Source organism: Mirounga angustirostris, unplaced genomic scaffold (genome assembly GCF_029215605.1).
Source record: "Mirounga angustirostris isolate CCGP_5_RB_7025 unplaced genomic scaffold, mMirAng1.0.hap1 SCAF_12, whole genome shotgun sequence".
Lineage (NCBI taxonomy): Eukaryota > Metazoa > Chordata > Mammalia > Carnivora > Phocidae > Mirounga > Mirounga angustirostris.
This window is the reverse complement of record NW_026991720.1, coordinates 90,352,513-90,358,513: the sequence shown is the minus strand read 5'-3', so window position 1 is coordinate 90,358,513 and position 6,001 is coordinate 90,352,513. Positions and strand designations below refer to the sequence as shown.

At 42.3% G+C, this 6,001-nt stretch overlaps 1 protein-coding gene across 3 annotated transcripts in view; it reads left to right on the top strand.

Annotated features, from left to right (window-relative positions):
• The first annotated feature begins 224 nt into the window (after window positions 1–224).
• PNPLA8 (patatin like phospholipase domain containing 8) overlaps window positions 225–6,001 on the top strand; it is a 42,459-nt gene continuing 36,682 nt past the window's right edge. For 2 of the 3 annotated variants that reach the window (XM_045864913.3, XM_045864915.3), the window contains exon 1: window positions 226–364. The gene's annotated coding sequence lies outside the window, so the exon portion shown is untranslated. Of the gene's footprint in view, window positions 365–6,001 lie in introns of all 3 variants that reach the window. The other variant, XM_045864914.3, reaches the window with a different exon arrangement.

Here is a 6,001-nt window from a genome sequence, read left to right as displayed (position 1 = left end):
AAACAACGGCCCCCACCAACCCAGCCGCGCCTCCCGGCGCAAGCAGGCGCGTGCACGCACGCACGTCTCCCGCCCGTCGCTCACTCAGGCTCTATTGCGCATGTCTGGGAAAAGGAGCGGCGATTGACAGGTTGGCCCAGGCCGGAGCCGAGCGGAGGGGCTCCTCCCGGCCTGGCGGGTAGACGCGGCCCGCGCGTGCGTCACTTCCGCTGGGGCGGGACGGAGCTATGGGGGTGGCGCCCCGGCCGCTGCTCTTCTGTTTGTGTTGGAAGCTCAGCTGATGCGGGTCGGCCAGTGTGTGGACGTCAGTGCGGGACAGAGGCGCGTCGCCGCTGCCGCCCAAGTAGTTGCGGCCTGCATCCCGGTGAGTGGCGGCGGGGGGACAGAGGCGGGACGATAGGTTAGAGAAGAGGGCAGGCTCCTGGTCTCCCCGGGCACTTGTCTGGCCCTTCTTAACTGCCCTCGGGGGGCACTTGCAGGGTAAGAGAGCGGGGAGACGCCCGGCTTCGAGGAGGTCCCGGGACCAAGGTTCCAAGAGGCAGCCGGGCACCGGAAGGAGCCGCGGACCCGGGGCTGATTGGTGCGCGGTGCCCGCCCCCGCCGCCCCCGCCGCCCCCGCCGCCCCCGCATCCCCCACGGGTTTTGCTAGCCTGGACCCGCAAGCTGTTTTGGTTTCCTGGTCCCGCCCCGCGCTTTCTGTCCCACCCCCACTATTCCCAGCCCGGTTACCCCGAGTGTGTTTGGCTGCCCCTGAACTGTAGGGTTCTCCAGCAGTTCCGTGGTGACTGTCAAAACGGTTTCCCTATTCTATATCGTCCTCCACTCTCAGTGCACCGGGTCATTCTGCTGCGTGATGTTTTAGTTACCAGCGGCTTCTTTTTAACCCCACCCGCATTTAAGTGCCTCCCTCCCTCCACTGCTGGTGCTTCAGCAGGTTCAGGTGTGTGCTTTTTCAAAGATGAAGCTGTGTGAATCATTGTGTTGCAGTGTTCCCCGTCATTGTCATTTCTGTCATCACGCTGGGAGGAACCTGGTTTCTACGCCTAATACAATGATAACTTAAAAAAAAGTGGTGACTTCTAGGGGAAACGTAGAAGTGTCCATAAGGGACTATCTTCTTTAAAATGGTGTTTTTACTTCCAGTAACAGTTGCATCTGGTTCTTGCATATACTCCTGGTTGCTGAGATTTTAGACTGACAAAAGTATGCTTCATTGTGCTGAGGAAATGCTGTTAAAACAGTGAAATAGAATTTTTAAATCCCAGAGTTAAAAAAAAAATGTATTAAACTGTGAGCCGAGAATTGATGCCTCTTATGAGGCAGTTGTTTCCAAATCCATTGCAGTTATCTTGTTAAATTGCGCGATTTACTTGTACTTTCATTATAAGAACATGTTCTTATTTCATAATTTCTATTATTAAACTTTTTCTCAATGTTGATATTGCTTTTCTATTTCTTAGATCTATATTAAAATCTTGAGAGAGTGTCTTTATAGTGAAGTTGAGGGAAAAGATCAGTTGACTAGTTGATGTAATTATTTGCATCACTTGCAAAGTTGATAAAAATACAGCTTGTACTGAGTTGTTCTTTTGCTCAGTAATCACAAAGGAATTGTGCTGAAGGGTACATATTGCCTCACTTGTGGAACACATATTTGTGAAAAGGTCAGTTAGAACTCTTAGCCTTGGACACCTTTCTGTCATGTCATGTCTTAGTTATAATCTTTCTCTCCCATGTTATATATATATATATATATATATTTTTAAAGATTTTATTTATTTGACAGAGAGAGACACAGCGAGAGAGGGAACACAAGCAGGGGAAGTGGGAGAGGGAGAAGCAGGCTTCCCGCTGAGCAGGGAGCCAGATGCGGGGCTCGATCCCAGGACCCTGGGATCATGACCCGAGCCGAAGGCAGACGCTTAACGACTGAGCCACCCAGGTGCCCCTCCTATGTTATATATTTTCCTTTATTCATAATCCAGTTCTTTTAAGAACTTGCTGTTGTATTGGTTTCCATGACCCTGATTTTTTCAGGATATCTTTTCACCTGTGTTGTTTTGTTTTCTGGGAAGACTTCTAACTCTGGATGTCAGTCAAGGCTCTACCCTTGTTCTTCTTTCTAAAGAAACCAGAGTTTTAAAATTTCAAATCCAGGGAATACTTCCGTAGGTCCATGAGTCCTGAAATGTTAGGAAAATATAGTATATATATGCAAATAACCATTTTTCAAGGAAGAGGAGCTGTGATCCCCAAATTCTTAGGAATTATTACTATAAACCTTCGTGTGTGTGTGTGTGTGTGCGCGCGTGCGCATGTGTGTGTAAAACCAGTCTTAGGTTTTTAGTTGTCATTGTGCTGGTAACTCCAGACATAAACCACAGCCTGTGTTCCTATAGTACATCTCCATTTAAATGTCCCATGTTACTTCATCCAAGAGATTTTTCTTTCATATTAAATTGGTCCCCTTCCCAGTCATCTCATATTCACAAATAGTATTCTCTGTGTGTCTCTGAATAAAAATTTGAGTTGTTTTGACTACTTCTCCTTACCCCATTCTTCCCTGTTACCAAGTCCCGTGTTTTGCTCTTTCCCCACTTTCAAAGTGTGGCTCAAAATAATGCTTTCTCCAGTACAGTAGCATTACCTTAATTCAAACCCTTGTCACTTTATGCCTGCATTATTGCAATAACTAAGGGAAGTCCTGTGTAGATTCATTCTTTCTATCCTCAGCTGAGCCTCCACCTAGGAATTCCCTTATTTCCTCAAGTTAAAACGCAGTTGCATTCCCTAGAGGTTGGTCTAAACCTCCCTATTGTATTTATTCCTCCACTGTATTTATACTACCCTATAAATAGGTACCCTAGTCTTCTCTGCTCTTTTCTCAGTAGATGATGGCACCTACCACTGTACATTCTTCTGTTTATCATTTTGCAGTCTAACTTTTGTTCCAGCGGAATTTACTCACAAAACTATTCATGTGCATTTACTGGTGTGATTTGGGAGCAGTTAAATTAAGCGTGTTGATTTTGATAGTTTTCTATGTTTATTAATTTTTGCTTGATAATTGTAGTTTCTAAGAGGTGTATTAAATATTATGATCATGAAATTGTCTAGTCTTCCTGTAATTGTTCCTTTTTTTTTTTTTTTGCTTTATATACTGTATTTCAGTGCCTTGTTGTTAGGTGTATTCATAATTGGTCATGAGAATTATGTCATTGGAAAGAAACAATGCAGACCCATTACCGTAGTCTAGGCTTGTATAGCTTTGTCTTCTGCTTGACTATTGGGCCCGTTTTTCCACCATTTTCCCTGTTTTTTACTTACCTTCAACTTCCTGGTTGTTCTTCTAGTCTTGAGTAGACAGAGCACATTACTGTCTCCAGTATATATTTTACTTTGTTCATTATGCACTTCTTTTAAGAACTTGCTGTTGTATTGGTTTCCATGACCCTGATTTTTTCAGGATATCTTTTCACCTGTGTTGTTTTGTTTTCTGGGAAGACTTCTTCTAACTCTGGATGTCAGTCAAGGCTCTACCCTTGTTCTTGGTTGCTTTTTCCTTTGTCTTGAATGCTTTTTCCCCAGATTTTCTTAACTTAATTCAGGTCGCCAGTAAAATGTCAACTCTGTTCTTCTCTTGGTCATGTCAAGTAAAATAGCCCGTTTGCCCTGAGTTTTGGAAGTATCTTTTCATGGTAGTTTTTTGTTGCTGTTGTTTAAAGATTTATTTATTTGTAAGAGAGAGAGCAAGCTTGAGCACACATGCTTGAGAGCGGGGGAGGGGCAGAGAGTGGGGGAGAGAGAATCTCAAGTAGACTCCCAGCTCAGTGCGGATCTCACACTCTGAAATCAAGACCTGAGCTGAAACCAAGAGTCAGAAACTCAATGGACTGAGCCACCCAGGCACCCCCTTTCATGGTACTTTTAGTTGATTCTACTGAACCCCCTTGGGGTTCACCAGCTCTGACTAGTTTTCATTTGCTTAGGGTTTGTGCACCATTCAAGGCAATGTGACTGAAGAAGATCCAGGCTTATGATTTCTCAACTATGGATTTACCACTATTGGGGTGGTTTTTTTTATTGTAATAAAAACAAGTATTATAAAATTTACCTCTACCTAAAATTGTCATCCTAATGAGTCTGAAGTGATATCTCATTTGGTTTTGATTTGCATTTCTCTGAGGATCAGTGATGTTGAGCATCTTTTCATATGCTTGTTGGCCATTTGTTTATCCTCTTTGGAGAAATGTCTGTCCAAGTTCTTTGCCCATTTTTTTAATTGGGTTATTTGGGTTTTTTGTTCTTGAGTTGTGGGAGTCCATTCTTGGTTTTGAGCATAGCTTTTTATTCCACAAGTACTTTAATTGTATTTTATCAAATACTTCTGTGTTGGGGATTATGGGGCTTTTATGTTAATTCAGCTTATTCATTGACCATAAGTCTGAGGAATTCAGAAAAGCTGGGAAGGCAGATAGGTTGGTTTCTTTTCTCTTTGCCTCTCTGTAAAATTGGGTATTTTAAAATAATACGTTCACATGCGATTTAGAAAGATTTTAGTTCAGACTATAATCTGAACAGTCATGGTGGGTTCTGGGTTTCTATCTTTCTCAGTCCTGTCCTGTTTCATTCTGTCAGAGATTTGCTGGACTCCTCTTTCTAGTGTCATTCCTTTGCTTAAAATAACTCCATTGACAGTCTGATCTCCGATCTCCTTGGCAAGATTTGTAAGAGCCTTCATAATCTGGCCCAAAACCATCTTTGCAATATCATCTTCTACTTCTCCCTCATTATTCTCATTACTCTCTCGAGGTCTTGACGTGAAACTAGACTGCTTGCAATTTTTGGTCATACTGTGTGTGCTTACTTAAATGCATTTTTGTCTTTGTGTTTATTTTTTTCCCCCACTATCTAAAATTCTCTCCTTTTCTCAACTTTCCACTTGAATTCCTTTTTAACTTTGTCCACTTTTTAGTGTCTTTTTATTTTTTGGACTTACCTGGATATCCACTCTCCCCATTCGCATGACACCGTCTGTTAAAATGTTTTAAACCATTTGCTTTTTCTTCTTTTTTGTTTGCTTTTTCTAATTATAAAAGTAATACCTGCTCATTGTAAAAAATACAGTACAAAAGGAAAAAGAAAAAGCACCTCTCCTTATTCTCTTTTGATTCCCTCCTTGGTTCACAAGAATAAACAAACTAGTGCTTACCCTTTCAGAATCTGTGTGTTTGTGTGTGCGTGTGCATGTGTGTGTGCACGCGCCATATGTGGACAGCCACGCATTTAAACTTCATGTATAGGTTTTGCTGTCTTTCGTTACCTAACATCTACCTGTTTACCTCTTTGTATCTCCACATGTGTATCGTGCATGTAGTATTGCAGCTGGCCTTTTTCACTATAGTACTTATAAAGGATATGCAGATCTAGTTTCCTTTAACTGCTACAGAATATTATATGGTAACCCATTCTGCTGTATGTATGTGCCATAATTTATTGAGCCATCCCTTGCTAGAAGACCTTTAGAGTTGTTTTTCATTGCTTTATTATTCCAAGCAGTGCATTAGGGAATGTGTATATATACTTTTGCACTCTTATACAAGTATTTCTGTAGGATTCTTAATAGAGTTTTAATAGTGGAATTGCTGATCAAAAAATATGTGCATTTAAAATTGTGATAGATAGGAGTGCCTGGGTGGCTCAGTCGTTAAGCGTCTGCCTTCGGCTCAGGTCATGATCCCAGGGTCCTGGGATCGAGCCCCGCATCGGGCTCCCTGCTCGGCGGGAAGCCTGCTTCTCCCTCTCCCACTCCCCCTGCTTGTGTTCCCTCTCTCGCTGTGTCTCTCTCCATCAGATAAATAAATAAAATCTTAAAAAAAAAAAAATTGTGATAGATAGTAGATAGATAGTATTTAGTATTTAGTATTACTTACTGTCAAATAGCCCTATGTGTCCCATTTCTCCAGCCCATTATTAATACTGGATATTATCAACCATATAC